Raw genomic sequence first — 25,540 nt, forward strand, 5'->3', positions numbered from 1 at the left:
GAGAAGGAGAGAAAGAGAGAGAAGGAAAGTGAGAAAGCAGTCCCAATAGAGGTTGGTCACATTGCAATTCCTTCTCCTCCATTTCTCTCTCCTTTTGGGGTTTTGGGTATGCACACATACATGCCCAGTGTGTTTTTCTACCTGGTGTGTCCAGGACTCAAACCTCAGACAGCCATGTGGGATCTAGTCACCTTAACCATCAGGCTACCAACTGATCTGGATAAAAATATTTTTAATTTCCTTGAGTAGGCTCTGGGAGGAATGGTTTCCTTGTTACTTGTCTATGACACCTATCTCAAATCCTGCTTTCTCTTTGTTGCCTATCAACTTATTTCTGCTTGATGTTTCTGCTTGATTTTCTCTAAGGGAGTAAGCCACAATTTCCCCACTAATAGTACCATATGGATCTCATCATTAATTTATGTCACAGAAGAGAGCGAGGTTGTGAGTAGCTCTCCCTGAAATATACCATACTGCCCCCACCCAAGATCCCCCCCATACTCAGGGGAAGCTTTTTATCCGCAGCAGCTCCTTGAAGGTTGGGCTCCTACAGTCTCTGGCCCCACATGGCCTCTGCTCAAGAGAGACTGAAAATGGGATGACGAGCCATCAGCGCTGGCACTGGCCAGAAAACAAGGAGTCTGGAAGCTGTTGTATAGAAATCCCTTCATCAAGATCCAGAAGAAAAAACAGTTACTTTGCAACTAGATAAGGCTCCCAGTATTGTTGCCGACTTCTCTGAATAAATTAATCAAGGAGTTTTGGCTTTACCCTAAGCCTAAGTTTCCAACTGAGAAGTTTAGGATCTTGAACTCCTATCAAGGTAATCATACTACTTTTCCACTTAAGTATGGGGAAATTAACCCTCAATATAAGTATTGATTCACAATTCAAAATGAGGTTGGCCCTGCTGCCTTGTGGTAAAGGGAGCCGGATCCCACATGACTGATACTGTGTTCAAATCCAGGTCCTGGCAGCTTGAAAAACACTCCAGGAGTATATGAATGCATGTCTAATTGCCCGAAGGAATAGAGATGTGGAGGGCAAAGGATTGTGTTGTGACCATGCCCTAGTAGAGGGTGAGTTCTCCCTCTCCATCTCTGTCTTTCTCTCGAGTGTGCTCATGCTCTCTGGCAAAAAAAAAAAAAAAAAAAAAAAATGTCTGACTCACACCTCGAGGCTCCCCTCTGTGTCACCCCATCAGCCAGAGACTACTGATATAGTGAATTCCTAGAAGCAGTGGCTTTAGTGCACACATTACCAAATACCTGGTCTGACTGTCTTACAGACAAAATTCATTTGTTATCTTGTATTTTGATATATATGTTCTAAAAATAAAGCCTGGCAATGAAGTAACCCAGGCATTTCTGTCTGAAATTTTTATTTTATTTTATTTTATTTTATATTTTGGAGAGATTTATTGCTATAGGGCGTGTGCGCTCACCAGAAAGACAGAGACAGAAAGCGAGAAATCACCCCCCCAGGGGGGATGGCCATGCCACAATCCCTTCTCCTCTGTTCTCCTCTTGGGATCTTGGGCACGCATGCACACACGCCCAGCGTGAGTTTAAGCCACCGGGTCTGGGACGCGAACCGCAGTCGACTACATGGGAGTCCAGCGACATAGCCATTACGCTAACTGCTGGTTCCCCCTGAAATTTTGATATTTTTTAAAAATCCCACCCACATTTAACTCTTTCGCATACTTAGCATAAGCTACCAGGCACTAGGTTGGGACCTTGATTTAATTTCATAGTAGTACAACATCAAGCTAACATTCTCACATCCTTTTATCTAGAGGCTATCTTTTTATTTTATGACTTGACCACCAAATGCATTAGCATCAGAAGCAAATACCTGTGCCTACGATTTTTTAGGATTTTTTCACTTCCACTTCTGCCACTACAGTGTTATTATACTTTTATATATCTTTATTCAGAACAAAGAGTGAGCAGTCATTCCCCATGGTGTCTTAAGAAGAACACAGAGTTGACAGCCTGAAGATTTAGGAGTCAGCAAAGGTTGGAGGACTATGTGAAAGTCACCCAAACATCTTTGATCTCAGTTTCAACACCCATGACATTAAAAGATTAAACTAAGTACTCACCAGGGACTTTCTAGTTTCCAGAGTCTAAGCCTTCAGTGAGAGAACATAGTTTGGAAACAACTAACCAGGTATATGTTTTTTGAAGTGTTAATGATTGATAGGTTTTGACTCTGAAATCAATAAAACATGAATCAAATATTTACACATACCTCCCATGCAGTGTATTTTCCATTATGGGAAGGTATTGGGCAATGGAAAATTTCTCAAATACTTTTACTGGAAGAGACTAATTAGGCTCAGTTTTTTGTTACTATTATGGAAAGCTCAGACTAGAACAATAACGATATGCGAAACCCTCTGTTTATTCCTAGACTAAAATACCACATCAAGAATGATTTAACAAGTTACACTCAGACTAAAATGCTGATGCTTTGCCTAAGAATAGAGTGCTTTCTTTTACATAAGATGGTGATTTTACCTAAAAGACCATCTATTGTTGTTAATATCATTCACAATTGTAATTCAAAATGTCAACAACATGCTCCTTTATAAGTCTTGTTCTCTGAGCTGGCCTGAAATCGAAGTCAGAAATCAGGGCTCATATTCTCATCTCAGTCAGACGTACAAGTTTGACAATAAAACGTCAGACTATTTCAGTTCTCTCAAAAGGTAGAAAAAATCCCTTACCACTAAATACCCTAATTTAATTTATGAGCCAGGAGAAAACCATGTTCATTGTTGTATGTGCATTAATAAGGAAAGCTTTGAAAAACACCCCAACTGCCTGTTTACTAAAGTATATTTTAAGTGGCTTATCACAGTTTTTAGCTCAAATTTTTCTACTTAAAATGTTTAACCTGTTTATTCTTTGAAGATGAGCTCCATAGGCATATTACCCACTTTTTTTTGAGAGAGAGATTTTTGCTATAGGGTGCATGCACCAGAGAGACAGAGAGACAGGAAGTGAGAAATCACCCCCAGAGGGGAAGGTCATGCTGCAATCCCTTCTCCTCCATTCTCCTCTCGGGATCTTGGGCATGCACACACACGCACCTGGCATGAATTTAAGCCACCGGATCTGGGACTCAAATTGCGGTCGACTACATGGAAGTCCAGCAAAATAGCCATTACACAATCTGCTGGTCCCATATTATCCGTTTTTAAAAGTAGGCTATCCTTTTACCTACCTTGAAATAACCTTGTTAAAGCTTCAGTGATTACCTAACAAAGCTGGAATTCAGGGATGTGATAACTTCGGTCTGCATTCTCTCTCCTCCATACCCTCTATTTTGCAACAGGCTTTGATCCTATCTCTTTCTAGGCCTTTTCCACTTCAGAATCTTAGTCCTTCCAATCGGCCTTTAAATGGGAGTTTTCCGTTCCCGAAATCTTATTACCCTACTACTGGCCTTTTATTTATTTTTTTATAGCTCTATTCTCTTTTGCCTGTATGTGGCACAAAAACACAACATAGTTTTCTGAGTTAGAGGAACTATGCTTTTATTTTAATCATTTGATAACTTTCTTAATAACATCTAATATCCCACTCATCTTGTATTAAAACAACACATTGAGAAATTAAATCTCAATCCTAGAATTCAAACTGACATCTCAGACTCCTTTACCTTGACACTACATTTTCTATCATTTGTTACTGGAGGCTGACCAATATACTTGCCCATCCTGAATGTCATTTGCCACCTTCTTGTTCACTTCTCTTATTAGCCAAAATGTTCTTAGTTCCTTCCTTTCACTATTACTTCAGTGAAAACTATGTTTCCCAGAAGACATCAGCCCAAGATGAAAAAGTAACCACAGATGAGAGATGGGAGTATTTTTCTGTTCTGTCAAAGCATGATCTTGGAAATTGTGTCTCCTGAAAATTAGGAATGTGTTCTTCTGGATTCTCTCTTCTGTTCCAGCTAACTAAGACTCCTTGCAAACCAAAGCAGTGGCTGAGGTGACAGCATTTGCTGAGGAAGTGTCTACTGCCCACATCAAAGTGTGCACACACAACCTGGCAGGCCTCATAGTCTATACTCGATGACGGGTGTGATGAGCCAAGCGTGTCCCTAGGAGAGCAGCTCACATCTGTAGCTAATGGCACCACAAGCGTGCTATCTTGTACCCCAGAGGTCTCTGTTCTTTTAGTTTTCATTGTTCTCCAATTGTGCTTTCTCATCCTGGGATTTAGCCCTGAGTCCAAGAAGTCCTAAGTAAAGGAAAATTTCTCCCTAAGACATTGACTGACACCCTCAAACCAAGCTCATGCACATTAACATTATGAACTTCCTCTTTCCACATAATGAATTATTTTTCATGAAGTTGCTTGTTCCCAGAATGTGTTCTACAAATATGTGATCTAATCTAATCCTTAAAACTACCCCCTAGAATAGACTCTGCCATTTTACAGATGAACGAAGGCACAAAGAAATTAAGTTAATTATCCTAACATACGGTTGACAAGTGACAGATCCAGAAACTAGTTTCCAGACCCCAAAACTCTGAAGTATCATTTTTCTACTTGCTAGTGATTAGTATTTTGAATATGCTATTTCTTAAACATTATATCATCAATCATATTGTCATTATATTGTTCACTGTCTAAATGTCAGGGAACTAGAATCTCCGTGATTTATGTCACGTCCACAAGATATGTCCAGATCGGATTGAATACTAGAGTCAACACAGTTTGGGATCTAATTCCAATTTTTATATGTAAAAGTGTTATGATGTAGTCAGGAGAGTTTGAGCTATGGAGACAAAAAGATCTATGTGTACAGGCTTCATGTATGCTGGTGCAGATCCCTGAGCTCCATGTCTTCTCCAAACAATTGTCTAGTATCTATTTCCCAGGATAGAAATGAGTCTAGTACAATTAGACTTTCCTCTTCCTTTTTTCTTCAAGCTTCAGAGTTCTCTCTCTCTCTCTCTCTCTCTCTCTCTCTCTCTCTCTCTCTTCCAGATCTTTTTTTAAGCCATAGATAAGCTTTCTCTGATCCTACCAGGAAGAACAACATGAACTCTCATACTCTGTAAACTTATCACTTTGTGAAAATCTTTCTCAACCTCCATATCTCACTGCTTTAGAATATTCACGTTTGTCTCACCCAGCAGGCTGTAAGGTATCTTACTCAGGGCATGCACTTAGTGTCAGAAGATAAGAACTCTTGGAAAAACCCATGACTAATACCCGATGTCTACAGATATCCCTGGATTTTGTTTTCTGTTTACCAAGCCTTGTTACCTATGTGGTTTATTTCAAATTTCTCAACAACATGTCTATAATAACAGAGGACTGGTCCAGAGTGTCTGTAGGCCTAAGTATACAACATACTTGCCATAGCTAGAATTTTGATATCTTCTTTTTTTTTTTTTTTTTTTTTTTGGTTCCCAATTCCACTATGTTATTTATTTACACAGGGTCTTTTTAACTTGCAGTACATGTCTTTCTTTTTTTAAAAAATTTATTCCCATTTATTTACTTATTTTTACATTTTTTTACAAACATTTATTTTACATAACAAAAAATGTTGCTCATACTCCATTAAGCTAATAAACAATTTTCAAAATTTCCGAATACTGAATTTTAAAGATAATGTTCAAAATATTTCTTATAATTTTGTATAATTTTGTTTGTGACTCTAACAACAGAGACAGTATGATTTTAAATATTTTTGAGAAAATATTTATGTCAACTACTCAAACTGTTGAAAAGCAAATACCCAGCACACTAGTCACACATAAACCTCAATTCAGCCCTGCATACCAAGTACTGTGATATACCATCTGCTAGCAGAGATCAGTCTCTTTTTCTTCCTTCAGCATCTTTCTCAAGATAATCCTCTGGTGTGGCTGCTCTTTTGCAATCTCTGCTGATTACAATGCTGGGTTGAAAAGTCCAGGTTATTTTCTGTTATAAATTCTTTCATATATCTTCTCTAATCCTCTCTGCCCGGCAGAACTATTTATGGCACCAGGCCATCTTTCCAAGAGCATCTATCGGCTTACTTGAGATTCACCTTAGTTCCATAGTTTTCTGATTAATGGTCAGTTATGACATCCCAGTCAAAGCCCTACCCATAATGAGTATTTTCAATTTCTGATTCAATGCAACAAGCATTATTGAACTTATGCAAATAACCCTTCTGCCACAAAATAAGAATATTCCCAAACATTTCCAGTTCAAGAGGGGTTAGGAAGGAAGAAAAGTTTATGTTTCCATTTAAAGAAACAAACAAGAAAAATATTTTAACAAGTTTCTGAACTCATCACCAACTCAAACGAAAATAAAATGTTTAAATTGGGAAAACAAAGCACAGTAAAAAAAAAAGAAATCAGTAACATTTTAGTCAAAAGTCATAAAATTTTAATTCTAATTCATTTCAGTCTTACGTTCAAACTCTCTTCTGTTGAATATGTAGTGTTACTGTGGTCCAATCTTTCCATTTAAATTCTAGAAGTTAACATTCAGTGATAGTATTGATATTTCTTGTCCCTAGCATTAAATTGGTCGTTTTCTTGGTTGCCTTTTGTTCTCTTGTTTCTGTATGTGTCTTTAGTTTTCCTGGTAGAGCACTCTTTTCAGAGGAAGGAGTGCTTTCACCCATACTTCTTGAAGAGTGGGTCTGCTATTGGCAAATTCTTTCAGGTCTTGTTTATCTAAGAATATTTTTATCCTTTCTTTCCATATAAAAGATAATCTTGCTGGGTGTAATAATCTTGGTTGAAACTATTTTAAACACTTTGAATATATTTTCCCATTCTTTCCTTGCTCCCATTGTTTCTCCTTTTTTTTTTTTTTTTTTTTGGAGAGATTTTCACTGTAGGGCGCGTGCGCTCGCCAGACAGACAGAGAGAGACATAGAGACAGAAAGCGAGAAATCACCCCCCAGGGGGGATGGTCACGCCGCAGTCCCTTCTCCTCCATTCTCCTCTCGGGATCTTGGGCACGCACGCACACGCGCCCGGCGTGAGTTTTAAGCCACCGGGTCCGGGACACGAACCACGGTCGACTACGTGGGAGTCCAGCGACATAGCCATTACGCTAACTGCTGGTTCCCGCTCCCATTGTTTCTGATGAGAGGTCTGAGGTTAACCTGATTGGGTAAACTTTATAAGTTAACCTGACGTTTCTCTCTTGCCAATTTTAGTATTTTGTCTTTGTCTGTAGATTTAGCCAGTCTGGCTATGATGTGCCTTGCAGAAGATCTTCTTGGGTTGATTCTATTAGGGGTTATTTGTATTTCTTAGGTCTGGATATTTAAAAGCCTCTCTAGATTTGGAAAGTATTCTTCCAAGATTTCATGGAATAGATTATCAATGCCCTTATTAATTTCCTCACCTTCTGGGATACTGATTATCCAGATGTTTGGACGCTTAACGCTGCCTAGTATTTCTCATTTTTGGGGTTATTTTCATAGGTTTTTTTTGGTTGTTTTTTTCTAGATCAGACGCTTTGCCTTCCACATCTGAGATTTGATTTTCTGCATGAACTAATCTTTTAATACTTTCTAGTGAGGTTTTGATTTCCTGAGTCGTATCCTTCATCTCTAATAGCTCCATTCGATTCTTTTTTATGGTGTGTAATTCCTCTTTGAGATCATGGAAGAACTTCAGCACCTCCTGGTACTTGTTGTCTCTTTTCTCCTGTGTCTTCTGAAGTTCATTACCTCTTGGCTCTTGTATCTCGTTTCGTTTTGTCACTATGAATATTCTAAATTCTCTATCAGACATTTCCATGAGATCTACTGTACTGTGTATGGATGATGAGGGATTGTTCTTTTCCCTTATGGGAGATATATTATCTTGATTTCTCATATTTCTCATGACTCCATGGTTGTTTATGGTCATTCTGTGACAAAAATGTATCCTCCACTGTGTTTTGCAATGTGGTATCCACAGAAAGGTTAGGAGTTCAGACTTACAAAAAGAAATTTCTTCATTAAAGCAGGAGGTTCAATAAGCAATGAGGATTTCAATAACTCTAATAGTATTCAGATGCTTGACTACTGTGCACCTAGACCTATCTGGACATTCAGTTTGTGGAGAGTGAAGCTTAGAGTGGGAAAGTAAAGTTAAAAACAAATAAGCAAAAAGGAAAAAAAAAAAAAACTAGAAAAATACTACCAGCAAAAAGGGAAAAAAAACAATTTACACATAAAAAATGAAAACTGTGTGGCATGTGAACATGCTGGGACGCACCTCAGCTTTAAAATAGCTTCTGGAATTAGCAAGTGAAAGAAAAATCCCAAGGTGAGGAGAGGTCGTTAAAAATTTTAAAGAGAAAGAGAGTGCGAGACAGAGAGACAGACAGCCAGAGACAGAGAAAAGACAGAGGTCGCCCTATCTTGTCTGGGTATTTCAGGAGTCTAGGAGATGGAGTTTAGAGCATAGCTTCCCTGAACATGCTGGGACACAGCTCAGCTTTAAAATGGCTTCTTATCAGGACCAGCAGTTAGCATAATGGCTATGTTGCTGGACTCCCATGTAGTCCACCGTGGATCGAGTCCTGGACCCGGTGGCTTAAATTCACTCTGGGCATGTGTGCGTGCGTGCCCAAGATCCTGAGAGGAGAATGGAGGAGAAGGTACTGTGGCGTGGCCATCCCCCCTGGGGGTGATTTCTCACTTTCTGTTTCTTTGTTTCTCTCTGTCTTCCTGGCAAGTGCATGCACCCTACAGCCAAAACTTCTCCAAAAAAAAAAAGGCTTCTTGTCTGGGTATTTGGGGCCTTTGTTTTTTTTTTTTTTTTTTTTTTTAAGAAGAGATATTTTTGGCAGAGGGCATGTACACTCACCCAAGAGACAGAGAGACAGAAAGTGAGAAATTACCCCACCATGAGAAATGGACACACAGTAATCCCTTCTCCTCTATTCTCCTCTCAATATTTTGGGCATACGCACACATGCACCTGGCATGAATTTCAAGCCCCCAGATTGGGGACTCAAATCACAGTCGGCCATGAAAGAGTTCAGCACCTTAACTACTAAACCACCTGCTGATCCAATTCCTTTTTCTTTTGATAGGAGACCCAGCATGGTGAGAAAAGCACAGTATCTGAAGCTAGATACCTATGTTTAAATCTTGGATTCCCCTACTACAAGCTGTATGATGTTAACAAGTCTCTTTTTCTTTTTTGTTTTAAATAATTATTTTATTTAATTTTATTTTATGTATTTATTTATTTATTTATTTATTTATTTGTTTACTTAAATTTGACCAGAGAGGGGCAGAGTGTGTGTGTGAGAGAGAGGGAAAGCAAGAATGCAAGCCACCAGGTCCGAGACTCAAACCATGGCTGGCCGTGTGGGAGTCCAGTGCCCTTAACCACCACACCACCTGCCAGCTCCATTGGCAAGTTTCTTAACTTCTCTGTGCTTCTATTTCCTCATCTTCAAGATGGACACAGATACCATGTCTATCTCATGGGGCTGTAGCTAAGATTAAATGAGTTAACATATGTCGAGCATCTAAAACAGTGCCTGAGGGGCGTGGTGGTGCCTGCCCTATGTGTAAAACAGTGCCTGACATACCAAGAACCATAATAGTGTATGTTATTATTATCATTGCTAGTTATTACTTAAAAGAATGTGTCATATTTATGGTAGAGAACAACTGAAGCTCCACTAAGGTGTGCCTCAAGGATCTTGTCACCTCATCTTGTTCCATGTCTCACACTTGTTCATGCTATGTGCATCTAAAAATGCTTTAACGCCTATTTGAGAAGTAAGTTGTGATAAATTCTTGTAAATATATGTGATGTCCAACAGTTCCTCTTTACTACTGTAGGAAAGCAATACTTTATTTGTTTTCTCTTAAGACATTACAGTCTTACAAGGGCTTATACGTTTCATGTGACTTCTGACTCTGTTAAAACCCTAGCATATTTATGAGGCATGATGTTATTTGGGAAACCACGTTGCTGGGAAAAGCAGGTCATGCTGGTATGTACTCAACCAAACTGGGCTTTGATGCAGAACCTGTAATTGTCTTAGTAGCACACTGTGTATAATAACATATCAGTTGAAAATCCAGATTTTATAGAGAGCTTTGTAGTTTAACACAGTGTTTTGAATATTCTCTCACTTCATACTCTAATTTGTGAAAAACTGACAAATCCATTTTGCAGATGAAGAAAGTTATTTCACAAACATTAAATGACTGACCAACAATACTAGATCAAAATTTTTCAACAGTACCAAATTTCTAACAAGAATGGGCCTTTATCCATTAGCAGCAAATGATAGTTTAGACTTGCTTCAAAATAATCTAATTGGAGAAGGGAGTATAAATGAAGACAACTGGCTAGGCATCAATAATTATTAAGGTGGAATGATGGATATTTGGGGTTCATCATCCTTCTGTCTACTTTTGTACATTTTCTTGAATTTTCCATAATTAAAAAGTGTTCTTGTTTTTGTTCAAACGTGTTTCTGAAAATAAAATGTGAGAGTGTGAATCCTGGCTGTGTTCTTTATATGTGTCCTCAGTGGGCAGTGCCATTTTTTCATCCGTGAAATAGAAGGAATAATAACTCCTCTCTCATAAGGATGGTGTCAGAAGTAAATGAACTGTAGCATATAACTGTTGCATGTAGCACTATTGCTTAGAGTATCATTGTGATTTCCATTTGTTCGCTTTTTCTATAATAGGCTAATACTAATTTTTTTTTTTTAATTTTCAGAGGGCATGTGCACTTGCCAGAGAAAGACAGAGAGAGAGAAAGTGAGAAAGAACCCTTCATGGGAGATGGTCAGGCCTCAATCCCTTGTTCATTTCTCCTGTCAGATTTTTGGGCACCCACACTTACACACCCAGCATTTTCTCAGGCCTCAAACTGCTCAGTCATCCATGTACAAGCCAGCTATGTCAGCCACCACACCATAGGCTGGCCCAAAGCTAAGAACCATTTTGAATAAACTATTCATAAAAACACTCATTTCTTCGATACATAAGCCCTTAAATGATATCCAAGGCATGTTCTAAGCACTGAAGACATAGAGGTAAACAAAATAAGCAAAGTACCTAGCTTCATTCAACTTAATTTCTTATGAGAAAAAAACTGTGTATATGTATATATGTATATAATATGTTAAATTATTTTTTTAATCAAAACCAACAGTCTTGGACCAGCAGGTGGTGTGGTGGTTGAGGTGCCAGATTCTCACATGGTCAACGACTGTCCAAGTCCTGGCCCTGGCAGCTTGCTTTCTCTCTCCTCTCAACCTCTCTTTCCATGTCTCTCTCTGGTCAAATTTAAAAATAATAATAGTAATAAATAAAATGTTATAAATATATCTTTTTTAAAAAACCAACAGTCTTTTTTAAATCATTAAAAGTCAAATCTCTGGTGGAATTTTTCTATAAAACACAATACTTTTCTTTGACAACAAATCTATTTTTATAATGTGTTAAATGTTAATGGAGAAAAATATAGCAAAACAAAGGAAAAGAAGAATGACTAAAAGGAGCAGCTGTTTTACACAAGATGGTCAGAGAAGTGGGCCAATGGTGTACATAGTCAACACTAAAAATTAACTTTTATGAACTTAAACTTTAATTTGATAAAAACAAAGGTAATAAATATTGAAGATTTCCTAATTATTTTACCGCATTTTGCTATTACCCAATCTCTTGAGTAACCCGTGTCGATTATACCTGTGGGATGAAAACAGTGCCATGGTATGCTACTGTTGCAGTCAACTCCCAACCACCTTCAGTGACATCATTTCAGTGCTTAAAACTGGTCTTGGTGGCAGTAGTTCCACCAGGATATTCAAGGAACACAACAAATCGGGACTTAGTTTATTGTTTATTAATAGTCATTGATATCATTGGAATGCATCCCCAGAAATTCATTTATTGAAATTTGCTTGCCACTGTGATGGTTTTCTTGTTTGTTTGTTTGTTTACTGTAAGACACAGCTTTTGCCAGAGTCAGAAAGACTAGGTGGGGTAGAGAGGATAGCAGGAAGGCTATTGGAACCTCACTGCGATACCTTCTCCTCCATTTCTCCTTTCAGAGTTTTGGGCATGCACATATACATGTCCAGCATGTTTTTCAGGACACCAAGTCCAGGAATCTAACTGCACAATTGGCCATGCAGGATCCAGCTGCCTTAGCCGCCACACAACGGGCTGGTCCTCTAATGGTATTAAGAGGGCAAAAACTTAATCTCACTATGATGTTAAGAGGCGGGGCCCTTGAGAGGTAATTAGAATTAGATAAAATCCTCAAGAAAGGACTCCCATAATTGAATATGGTGGTTTTATGAGAAGAGTTTTATGTTATAATATACATATAAGCATATTTTCCCCAGAAGGCCAGTTGTTAAACATTTACCAGCACACCACAGAATAAACCTTTTTAATAAATATATACTTGTTAATAAAGTGAGTCTTAGAAGTTAGAATATGCCTTGCTGATATCCTAAAGAAGAGGATATGCTGTTCCAGGAGGGGAAAAAACAGTAAACTGGCCCAGTCCCAGTGGTGCACATGGCTAAAACACTGGGCTCCTCAGCCTGGACCAATGGGCAGCCTGGGTTCAATTCCTGGTCCAACATAAAGGCTAGGCATAGTGGCATGCACTTGTAACCCCAGTAACTTGGGAAGCTGAGGTAGGAGGATCACAAGCTTGAGGCTGGCCTGGTCAGCACAGCAAGAGCTTGTCTATTGGCCCAGCAACTCAAAAGGCTGAGGCAGAAAGATCAGAACATAGCAAGATTCTGTCAATAGGTAGAGATGATAGCTCGATAGACAGATAGATGATAGGTAATAGCAAGCACAAGCCAATGTGGCTGGAACCAAGTGAGCCAATCAGAAATGTTTGGGGTCATGGATATAAACAGAGCTATTCATATATCTTGAACCTTATAGATCATTCTTTATTCTGAGGGAGATGGAAAACCCCTGGACAATTTTGAGCAGAGAAGTAACCTGATCTGCTTTGCATTTTAATCACATGCTCTGGCTGTGGATAATAGACTATGGGGGAAACACAGAAGCAGAAAGACCATTGCTCTTTCCAGCCTAACACCCAGTGAAAAGCCAGAATCCATGTGCATCTGAGGTAGGAAGTAATGTATAATCCATCAAATGACCAGAAAACCCCACTGCAGAGGCACAAGAAATACAAGAAATCTTTCCCCTTTCTCCAAAGGGGAAAGAACAGCCCTTCATCATCCACAGACAATACAATGGATCTCCTGGAAATGTCAGATAAAGAGTTTAGGATATTCATAGTGGTAAAGCTAACAGAGATGCAAGAGAAGAGAGACAGTGAACTCTAGAAGATGCAGAAAAGAGACAATGAATTCCAGGAAGTGAAGAAGTTCTTCCATGACCTGAAAGAGGAAATACACACCATAAAAAAGAATCAAATGAAATCAAAACATCCCTTGAAAGTATTAAGTCGCTTAGATCATGCAAAAGATCGGCTCTCAGATGTAGAAGATAGAACCTCTGAACTAGAAAAATTCACCAAAAAGACTGACTGAAAAAATAACCCCCCAAAATGACAATAATATGTGAGTAATACTAGATACCATTCGATGTCCAAACATCCTGATAATCGGTATCCCACAAGGTAAATAAACTAATTCGGGCATTGATAAGGTATTCCATGAAATACTGGAAGAAAACTTTCTAAATCTAGAGAGGCATTCAAATATCCAGATCCAAGAAATACAAAGGACCTCACATAGAATCAACCCAAGAAGATCTTCTCCAAGGCACATCACAGCCAGATTGACCAAAACCACAGACAGAGATAAGATGCCAAAATTAGCAAGAGAAAAACATAAAGTTACTTTTAAAGGAAATCCCATCAGGCTAAAATTGGGACCTCTCGTCGGAAACAAGGAAGGAAAGAATGGGAAAATACATTCAAAGAAGGGAGAAATATGTTCAAAGTATTAAGTGAAAAACAATTTCAACCAAAAATACTGTATCTGGCATGATTATCCTTCATGTGGGAAGAAAAGATAAAAACATTTCAGATAAACAAAACCTGAAAGAATTTACCAACACCAAACCAGCTCTTCAAGAAGTTCTGAAGGGAGTACTACACCAGGAAAACGAAAGACAGAAAAATAAGAGAACAAAAAGACCAAGGCTAACTTAATGGTAGGGACAAGTTCTGAAATACCAATAATAATGTTGAATGTTAACGGAAAGGTCAGACCACAGTAACACTGCAAATTCAACAAAAGAGATTACATGAGACTCAACTGGTAAAATGGAATTCTGTTACTTTTTTTAAAAAACATTACTGATTTTCTTCAGTGCTGTGGCTTCCAGATTTAAGGATTTTTATTTTCTTTTGAGATGTTGGGTTCAGCAATTTGTAAGAATTTTTAAAGTTGAAACATAGACTTTTCTCCTTCTTGACCCCTTTGCAATTGGAAAATATTTGTGACCATTCTTATTTTGTGGTGGAATGGTTATTTGCATAAGTTCAATAATACAATAGTATTTGTTGCCTTGCATAAAAAAATGAGTTCTTATGAAGTTTTGTGCAAATAACAGACCAATGTGAGACTAGCCTAATTTTTTTTTAGCAAATAAATTAGTTTATATCTCTCTTTAGTAAAAGGGGGAATGAAGAGAGAGAGAAAACATTATTTCAGAAGAAAATTACAGCGCACTTGTCACCAGATTCTAGCTTTGTCCATACTTTAAGATCTTTCATCAATCAATAAAATGTGAGAAAAAAAAAAAGTTCAGTATGAAGGGAGAAAGGGAAAAGGGGAAGGAAAAAAATGAGTAAAATTATGCTTAATTTACAAAAATTGAGAAGCTATTTGCTGATGATAATGTATATAGTAATATCCTTGATTTGACTGACATGCATGGTTTTTGTGTTGGAAAGAGAAATGTATACTGTAAAGACATGGTAAAATGTAAATTAAAATAAAAAGCACTCAGTGCTACCACTTTACAAAAAAAAAAAAAAAACTAACCAAGGAATCAAAATAAAAATAATCCCAGAAGTGTACACAGACAAAAGAAGTCTAACGAGACAGTTGAATGTACTATAAGATCCCCTATTGAAAGCCTAGAACAGAAATAGGAAAATATTAGGGGAAAACTGAGGAAATCTGAATGAAATGTGGGCTAACATTAATAATTTGCTACTACTTGTTCACTAATTGTGACAAACATATCGTACCAAAGTAAGGCATTAAGAATGGGGAAAACTGAGTGTATGTATATAAAAATGCTCCGCACTATCTTTGCAACTATCCTGTAGATTTAATACTGTTCTAAAAAAAAAGTTTACCTAAGAAATATAAAAAGAAGCAGAAAGACCATTTTAAGCAATAATCTAAGTAATCTCCATGATAAGAATAATATTGAAAATTATCAGTTTTTAGATATATTTTAATGGAAGAGCCAACAGATTGCTGATGGATTGAAAATTATAGATAAGGGACTAGCAGATGGTATAATGGTTAAGTCACTGGACTCCCACATAGTCGGTCACAGTTCGAGTCCTGGACCTGGTGGCTTAAACTCATGCTCGGACCATATGTGTGCGTGCCCAAGAGGAGAATGAGGAGAAGGGATTGCAACGTGGCCATATCCCCTGAGGGATGATTTGTCTCATTCTATCTCTCTCTATGTGTCTGTCCAGCAAGCACACATGCCCTATAGCAAAAATCTCTTTAAAAAAAAGGATAAGAAAAGAAAATTATAGGTAAGAGAAAGGAAATTCAAGGACAATTCTAAGGTTTTGGGTCAGGCAACCAGAAGGATAAAGTGGACCTTTACTGAGTTGAAGAAGACCAAGATGGCATTTACCAAGACATGGAAAGGGCAGGAAGGCACAAGGGCAAGAGCAAGAAGAGGAGGAAAGAATTTCAAGTTTGACTTGGCTTTAGTTGTGTTGAGAGGAGTTCAGTCTGGGCTATAGATAGATAAATATAAGATGTAGAAAGATCTAGATATCTGGTATTTAAAGCTAGGAAACAAGCTGAGATCATGTAGGGGGCGTGTTGACACATGAAAAACTAAGATCTGAGGTTGAACCCAGTAGAACTCCAACATTAAAGGCTCTAGAAAATGAAAGGGACAGGAGACTGAGAAGGAGAGAACGTAAAGTAAGAGAAGAATCTGGAGCTATGAAGAATTGACTTAAAAATGTTATTATTCATTTTTTTTTTAGAGGTTTTCGCTATAGGGCACATGCAGTCGCCAGACAGACAGAGAGAGAGAGACAGAAAGCAAGAAATCACCCCCCAGGGGGGATGGCCACGCCGCAATCCCTTCTCCTCCATTCTCCTCTCAGGATCTTGGGCACACACGCACACACGCCCCACATGAGTTTTAAGCCACCGGGTCCAGGACACAAACCACGGTCGACTACATGAGAGCCCAGCGACATAGCCATTACGCTAACTGCTGGTTCCCTTATTATTCATTTTAATGTGTTATTTATTTTCATTTAAAGCATTGTTTATTTCTTTGTCTCCTTTTTTTCTACCACAGCTTTTAAGCAATAAGCAATAAAAACAACAAACTAATAAAACTGAAATAGAAGAAAATCTGAGTTAACAAAAGCAAGACTAAAAATGCTGGAACTGTGTGAATCAATGTAGTTGATTGTTACTGCACTTCACATCTGGTTGTTGAGTTTCCTAGCACTCACAGCAAAAAAAACATAATCGATATACTAGTTTGCTAAGGTCACAATAAAAAAAATTTTAAAAAAAATTTAAAAAACTTTAAACAGGATTTATTTCTTGGTAGAGGGACAGCTCTGGAGGTGGTAAGTCCAAGATCAAGTTGTTGGAATGTTTTATTGCTCCCGAGGCCTCTCTCTTCAGCTTACAAATGATCCCCTTCTTACCGTGTCTTCACGTGGCCTTTGCTGTGCATATACAGCCCTGGTGTCTCTTCCACTCCTTATGACGCCAGTCCTATTGGGTTAGGGCTTGTACCCTAAAATCTCATTTATCTTAATTACCTCTTTAAGACCCTGTCTTCAAATACATTCACACTAGAGATCAGGGAAAAACACATAAATTTTGAGACACAATTCAGTCTGCAACAATCAGTGACATCTTTTTTATAATTCTTCAAAATATCCTTGGGGCCAATAGGCACTGGCTACCCACATGGCCAACCCCAGCTTGAATCCTGGACCTGGTGGCTTGCTTTCTCACTTTCTGTCTCCCTGTGTCTCTTTCTGGTGAGTGCATGTGCCCTATAGCAAACTAAAGAATGATAATGATGATGAATAAAATTAAATAAATAATTCTTTTTTAAAAATACCTCAAGTAGGACTGTATATTATAAAGGTTAGGGACCAGCAGTTGGTGTAATGGCTGTGTCGCTGGACTCCCATGTAGTCAACTGTGGTTCGAGTCCCGGACCCAGTGGCTTAAACTCACGCCGAGCACATGCGTATACGTGCCCAAGATTCTGAGAAGAAAATGGAGGAGAAGGAATCACGGCATGGCCATCCCCCCAGGGGGTGATTTCTCGCTTTCTGTCTCTCGGTCTCTCTCTGTCTTTCTGGCGAGCGCACAGGCCCTATAGCAAAAATCTCTCCAAAAAAAAAAAGTATTATAAAGGTTATATTGGTCTTTCTTAAGTCATTGTTTTTGTAGGATGTTTGGTTTGCCCTAATATTACTATTAATGCTTTTGTTGAATCTACATGGGAGTTCAGAGGAAATGTTCCTGACCTGAGCATAGGAGCCAAGGATTTGGTATGCCCTGGTCTACCGCCTTTAGAAATGCGAATATCCTCGGTAAGAAATAGAAGTTGTTGTTACTCTGGTTTGGTTTCATCTTTCGGTTTTGATGCTGAGAAGAAGAGTAATCAGGCAGGAGAAACTCTACACAAGCCTTGCTAAAAGCCAAGTCAGGTACTGGGAGGCATTGCTGTAAGCAGTACTATTAGAAATCAAAGTAAAGATCAAAGACCCAGGAAAAATTCTGCAGACCAGGACTGCCAATCTTAAGGATATGATGGGGAATCGGAAAATGTTTTAAGAAAATTGCTTTAAGATAATTTCTTTATGTTTTCTAGGAGATACATAAGTATATGTTTTTATTTTAATCTAAGAAATACAAATAGGTAGATTCTAGATATGTGTGGCTTCTCATCATGTGCTAGAACATGTTTATTCCCATCTGTGTTCTTGCTCTGACAAGTAAGAAGCCTTAAAAATTAAAAGAAGGCTAGTTTGTTTCTTGGGGGAGGCAGACAGAGGTGGAAATAACACTGTGACTATGCCCACTTTAGGTCATGCTTAGTAGAGACACAAGAATGCCAGGGCCAGCCAGTAGTGCAGTGGTAGTGCATCTGGACACACATGGGAAAGGTTCTGAGTTCATGCCTGAGTGTGCTGGTGCAGGCATGCGTGCCCACGATCTAGGCTAACTGAAACCAGGTGTGGATCACGGCATTAGAACCCTGCTAGGGGTGCTTCTTTCTCCCTCACTCTTGCGCCTTCTCTCTCTCAAACAACACACTTGTGCACATGCACAGAAGGAAAGAATAAATAACATCCTGAAAAATGTTGTAGTTGGTAATGCTCTTAGGCAGAAATAAGCACAAAGGAGAGAAAATCCTATGGGGAAGGTGCTTATCTAATGTTATTGACTCTAAATACCAAAGTCTCAAATATAGTTTAGATTCAGCACTTTCAATCCAGATAATAATACGTAATAATAGAAGGGGATCTTTACTAAAGAACTTGTTGAAGATAACATAGCAGTTGGTCAGCTATAACTAAACCAACATGATGGAATCAGGATTTATATTGATTTTATTATCTACTATAGGCTAAATTGTGTCTCCCCCAATTTCTTTTTCTTTTTCCTTCAAGCTTTTATTTGGGTGCAACAACCCAGGATGGATTTTAGATCTTGTTGGAGGCAGCCACATCCATGGACGGCACATAGTCGTCAAACGCAGTGATCCGCTTCTCCAGCATGTCTGTTCCAACCTTATCGTCTTCAATTACACACTGTATTTGACGTTTTTTAGTTCCACATCCCACTGGAACTAATCTAGAGGAGCCCCAGATCAAGTCATCTGCTTGGATGCTTCTGAAACACTCCTTTAATGTTGTCAAGTCTGTCTTGTCATCCCAAGGTTTCATATCTAACAAGATGGAAGTCTTGGCAACTAGTGCAGGTTTTTGGCTATCTTTGACTCAGACCATGCAAGCCATTCTTCCCTTAGCCTCTTTGCCTCTTCACTTTCCTCCTCCTCATAAGACACAAGGAGATCAATGTCATTATCATCATCTTTACTATCCGTAGCTCCACTTCCCGTGGTGTCTTCCGCATTGGCAGAGCCAATACTTGCCCAAAGCTTTTTTCACTCCTGCCAGGCTGACCTTTTCCTTCTCCTAAGACTTAACGTGATTATGCCAGTGGAGGGCATGCCACAGGTCAGCTGGTGGTGGGCTGGAGACTGCTTCAAATCCTGCCACGTCTGCTTGTGATAAAACACACCCTTCAATGTAGCTCTTGTCTGCCAGATAATTGCTGAACATGTTGAGGCCAACAGGGCTTTTCAGATCTCCAAAACCAATGGGATTGGCTGGATCTGGAAATTGAGTAGCAGTTGGGAAATAGTGCAGGAAATCAGACCCTGGTGCTACCAGAAAAAAAGGGGGTGGGGGCAGAATATTTATGTTGAAGCCCTACTAAGCTCCAATGTGATATAATTTGTTGATGGGGTTTTTAGGAAGGAATTGGTTTTAGATGAGGTCGTGTGGATTAGGACCCTCATAATGAGATTGCTACCCTAAAAAAAAGAAGGAAGGCAGAGAGATCACATTCTGTTTCTACCATGTGAAGACATAGCAAGAAGGTGGCTTATCTACAAGACAGGAAAAGAGTCCTTGACAGAAATCTCACTCCAGTCTCATCCAGGAGTACTATTTTGTTTTTCCAGATTTCTAATCCTCCAATTCTAATTTCATTGTCTGATTCTGCAGTCACAGATTTGATCATCTCTCTGATTCACCTCCTTGCATTTTTTTTTGTATCTTTGTATTCTTTTGTGGTTTTCGATGATGCATAATTTGTCAATTTTCACATCCAATGAGAAACTCTTCTAGTTTCCTGCCCAAAGCATCCCCAACCCAAACTCCAGCCCATTCGCCTGCACTTGACTGAATTAGACTTGGTCTCATCTTGGTTGAGTTTATACGAAAATAAAAGTGGAGGATGGGGATGGCAGGGAAATGTTACTGATGTTCCAAGTTTTCTGAAAACAAAATGAACTGGACTTTTGTGATTCTCGAAGAGCTTCAACATTGGCTACCTAGGTGAGACACTCTCAAAAGCCACCCTCGTGTGTCAACAGAGTCCACTATCTCTCTGAGATCCTAGGATTCGGAGATCAAGCTATGGGATACCTGCTCTTTCTGGCCCTATACAAGACCACATAGATATCTACAACCCACTGTTTTCGTAGAAGCCTCTATTTCACCAAACATTGAAGGTAAAAAGACACTTCTCTCCTTAAAACTTTCGCTTGATTCTAGGCTAAAAGTTTTGGCAATTTCTGCTATTCAGATGTGAAGGATAGGATTTCAGTTCAGCCAGAGGGATATCTACCAATTATTTATGACAGAGCAAAGGAAGATGTTAGACATCCTGAACTGGATTCAATTCAAGGAAGGCCACAGGAAGATGCTTCATTAGAAGGTGTCTTATTAAGCCAATCCCAAATCCAGTCCGTGTTTATGTTCAGTCCTTGGTCAAGATCTCAGCCAAACCAGCCCTGCTCTCCTGCCCCTAATCCATAGCTCATAAATATACACTTGTCTTGAGGAAGTAATTTTCACAGAATTGATGTCAATTTTTAGTTCCTCATCACTACAAAAAAAAAAAAAAATACTACCTGCACTTTCCAATTCACCCCAGTAATCTTTTGCTATGCTAATGAGCTTGAGAGAGGAGACTGCTGTCTTCCAGACTGGGGCCCAGGTTGTCCTCATTCTGTTTTTAGTATTTCCGTTGCATTTGCCACATTATTTGTCACATAGAAATCTTTCTTAGAAGTTTAAGACTCATTACTTCTCTAAACAATTATCCTTGGTTATAACTGCTCAATGTTTCCCGTTAGTAATGATATGTATCATAACCATGTAAAAACGCAGAAACTATAGCTTTATTTCTTATTTAATCCTCCAGTTTCAGATACAGATTCGTCCTCTACAGCCTAGATCCGCAACAAGCAGCCCTCAGGCCACATCCAGTCACCTGTCGGTATTTTTGGGGACATGGTTACTAGAAACTCTCCCTCCACCCCGTATCAAATCCACAGATGCTCAAGTCCCTTATATAAAGTGGCATTGTATTTGCATATAACCTATGCATATCTTTCAGTATGCTTTAAGTCACCTTTAGAATATTTATAATTCCTGGGGCCAGCAGTTAGTGTAATGGCTATGTCGCTGGACTCCCATGTAGTCGACCGCGGTTCGAGTTCCAGACTTCGTGGCTTAAACTCACGCTGGGCATGTGTGTGTACGTGCCCAAGATCCCAAGAGGAGAACAGAAGAGAAGGGATTGTCTGTCTTGTCATCCCAAGGTTTCATATCTAACAAGATGGAAGTCTTGGCAACTAGTGCAGGTTTTTGGCTATCTTTGACTCAGACCATGCAAGCCATTCTTCCCTTAGCCTCTTTGCCTCTTCACTTTCCTCCTCCTCATAAGACACAAGGAGATCAATGTCATTATCATCATCTTTACTATCCGTAGCTCCACTTCCCGTGGTGTCTTCCGCATTGGCAGAGCCAATACTTGCCCAAAGCTTTTTTCACTCCTGCCAGGCTGACCTTTTCCTTCTCCTAAGACTTAACGTGATTATGCCAGTGGAGGGCATGCCACAGGTCAGCTGGTGGTGGGCTGGAGACTGCTTCAAATCCTGCCACGTCTGCTTGTGATAAAACACACCCTTCAATGTAGCTCTTGTCTGCCAGATAATTGCTGAACATGTTGAGGCCAACAGGGCTTTTCAGATCTCCAAAACCAATGGGATTGGCTGGATCTGGAAATTGAGTAGCAGTTGGGAAATAGTGCAGGAAATCAGACCCTGGTGCTACCAGAAAAAAAGGGGGTGGGGGCAGAATATTTATGTTGAAGCCCTACTAAGCTCCAATGTGATATAATTTGTTGATGGGGTTTTTAGGAAGGAATTGGTTTTAGATGAGGTCGTGTGGATTAGGACCCTCATAATGAGATTGCTACCCTAAAAAAAAGAAGGAAGGCAGAGAGATCACATTCTGTTTCTACCATGTGAAGACATAGCAAGAAGGTGGCTTATCTACAAGACAGGAAAAGAGTCCTTGACAGAAATCTCACTCCAGTCTCATCCAGGAGTACTATTTTGTTTTTCCAGATTTCTAATCCTCCAATTCTAATTTCATTGTCTGATTCTGCAGTCACAGATTTGATCATCTCTCTGATTCACCTCCTTGCATTTTTTTTTGTATCTTTGTATTCTTTTGTGGTTTTCGATGATGCATAATTTGTCAATTTTCACATCCAATGAGAAACTCTTCTAGTTTCCTGCCCAAAGCATCCCCAACCCAAACTCCAGCCCATTCGCCTGCACTTGACTGAATTAGACTTGGTCTCATCTTGGTTGAGTTTATACGAAAATAAAAGTGGAGGATGGGGATGGCAGGGAAATGTTACTGATGTTCCAAGTTTTCTGAAAACAAAATGAACTGGACTTTTGTGATTCTCGAAGAGCTTCAACATTGGCTACCTAGGTGAGACACTCTCAAAAGCCACCCTCGTGTGTCAACAGAGTCCACTATCTCTCTGAGATCCTAGGATTCGGAGATCAAGCTATGGGATACCTGCTCTTTCTGGCCCTATACAAGACCACATAGATATCTACAACCCACTGTTTTCGTAGAAGCCTCTATTTCACCAAACATTGAAGGTAAAAAGACACTTCTCTCCTTAAAACTTTCGCTTGATTCTAGGCTAAAAGTTTTGGCAATTTCTGCTATTCAGATGTGAAGGATAGGATTTCAGTTCAGCCAGAGGGATATCTACCAATTATTTATGACAGAGCAAAGGAAGATGTTAGACATCCTGAACTGGATTCAATTCAAGGAAGGCCACAGGAAGATGCTTCATTAGAAGGTGTCTTATTAAGCCAATCCCAAATCCAGTCCGTGTTTATGTTCAGTCCTTGGTCAAGATCTCAGCCAAACCAGCCCTGCTCTCCCGCCCCTAATCCACAGCTCATAAATATACACTTGTCTTGAGGAAGTAATTTTCACAGAATTGATGTCAATTTTTAGTTCCTCATCACTACAAAAAAAAAAAAAAATACTACCTGCACTTTCCAATTCACCCCAGTAATCTTTTGCTATGCTAATGAGCTTGAGAGAGGAGACTGCTGTCTTCCAGACTGGGGCCCAGGTTGTCCTCATTCTGTTTTTAGTATTTCCGTTGCATTTGCCACATTATTTGTCACATAGAAATCTTTCTTAGAAGTTTAAGACTCATTACTTCTCTAAACAATTATCCTTGGTTATAACTGCTCAATGTTTCCCGTTAGTAATGATATGTATCATAACCATGTAAAAACGCAGAAACTATAGCTTTATTTCTTATTTAATCCTCCAGTTTCAGATACAGATTCGTCCTCTACAGCCTAGATCCGCAACAAGCAGCCCTCAGGCCACATCCAGTCACCTGTCGGTATTTTTGGGGACATGGTTACTAGAAACTCTCCCTCCACCCCATATCAAATCCACAGATGCTCAAGTCCCTTATATAAAGTGGCATTGTATTTGCATATAACCTATGCATATCTTTCAGTATGCTTTAAGTCACCTTTAGAATATTTATAATTCCTGGGGCCAGCAGTTAGTGTAATGGCTATGTCGCTGGACTCCCATGTAGTCGACCGTGGTTCGAGTTCCAGACTTCGTGGCTTAAACTCACGCTGGGCATGTGTGGGGACGTGCCCAAGATCCCAAGAGGAGAACAGAAGAGAAGGGATTGCAGCATGGCCTTCCCCCCTAGGGGGTGATTACTTGCTTTCTGTCTCTCTGTCTCTCTCTGTCTGTCTGGTGAGCATACGCGCCCTATAGCAAAAACCTCTCCAAAAAAAAAAAAAAACTGAATACTTATAATTCCTAGTACAATGTAAAGAGCATGGAAATAGTTGTTATACTTTAATATTTAAAGAATAATAATGGGAAGGGGAACTATGTATTGAACTATACATGTTCAGTACAGACAAAACCCATATTTTTTTTTCAAATATTTTTGATTCATAGTTGGTTGAACCCACAGATGGAAAGGGTCAATTGTATTGCCATTGTGTGCTTCGTCCGACCTACACATTTGTTCACAAATTGACATGGTTGTCAATACTAGGAAATTAGAAAATGTTGATCCCAAATCCATTTTTTTATAGACAATCATAAGATCTGGCAAGAGTCGACCCATATTCTCATATTGCCACATAACACACAGCTGGAGCTGAGTGACAATGTGCTCCTCAGATGCTGCCTACACTTTGCAATTCACCCCAGCAACCTTTTGTTTTCTCTCTAACATGCAGGCTAGGTGTGGCTTGTTCTTTATCATTATATTTGCCCTGCTGATTTTCTTAGAATCCAGAAATATTTCTTTGCATTCATGCCTGTATCAAAAGTGGAAAAATGAAAGATAGACTTCCCCATAGGTTTTGTGAAAAATGGGACAAGATGGGAACCAGCAGTTAGCGTAATGGCTATGTCGCTGGACTCCCACGTAGTCAACCGCGGTTTGTGTCCCGGACCCGGTGGCTTAAAACTCACGCCGGGCGCGTGTGCGTGCGTGCCCAAGATCCCGAGAGGAGAATGGAGGAGAAGAAGTATTCCTACAAGTGCAATATACAAAGTGTGTCTCTGTTGTAGGCACTCAACTAAGATACCATTATAAAACACACCAGTGTAAAAACTATGACCTCTTGGGAACCAGCAGTTAGCGTAATGGCTATGTCACTGGACTCCCACGTACTCAACCGCGGTTCGTGTCCCGGACCCGGTGGCTTAAAACTCACACCGGGCGCGTGTGCGTGAGTGCCCAAGATCCTGAGAGGAGAATGGAGGAGAAGGGATTGTGGCGTGACCATCCCCCCTGGGGGGTGATATCTCGCTTTCTGTCTCTCTGTCTCTCTCTGTCTGTCTGGCGAGCGCACGCGCCCTATAGCGAAAATCTCTCAAAAAAAAAAAAAAAAAAACAACAACTATGACCTCTATAAGAAAAGAAGAAGTGTAATGAAATAAAAATAAAATTATAAAATGAACTGAGGTATTGGATTAGCTCTGTAGCCTAAGGGTTAACAGAGCTGGATTCCCATATGGTTGACCACCATGTAAATCTCAGCCCCAGTGACTTGAACAACATGCCAACTGTACGCATGTGCATACCCAAACTTCCCATAGGATACAGAAATCAAGAAGAGACTGTTGCATGACCGTACCCCATTGGGAAGTGCT

The 25,540-nt window shown here is 39.4% G+C and overlaps 1 long non-coding RNA gene and 1 pseudogene across 1 annotated transcript in view; both read right to left on the minus strand.

Moving 5' to 3' along the window:
• The window catches only part of LOC102470114 (uncharacterized), a 4,931-nt gene extending 2,782 nt beyond the window's left edge, over positions 1 to 2,149 (minus strand). Inside the window, exon 1 of the long non-coding RNA XR_003547026.1 lies at positions 2,108 to 2,149. This is a non-coding gene — a long non-coding RNA (uncharacterized LOC102470114). The remainder of the gene's footprint in view (positions 1 to 2,107) is intronic.
• A 16,773-nt stretch (positions 2,150 to 18,922) lies between these two features.
• LOC102475611 (elongation factor 1-beta pseudogene) lies at positions 18,923 to 21,019 on the minus strand (annotated as a pseudogene).
• Positions 21,020 to 25,540: the final 4,521 nt, after the last annotated feature.

This window comes from Tupaia chinensis, unplaced genomic scaffold (assembly GCF_000334495.1).
Source record: "Tupaia chinensis unplaced genomic scaffold, TupChi_1.0 Scaffold142543_1, whole genome shotgun sequence".
NCBI lineage: Eukaryota > Metazoa > Chordata > Mammalia > Scandentia > Tupaiidae > Tupaia > Tupaia belangeri.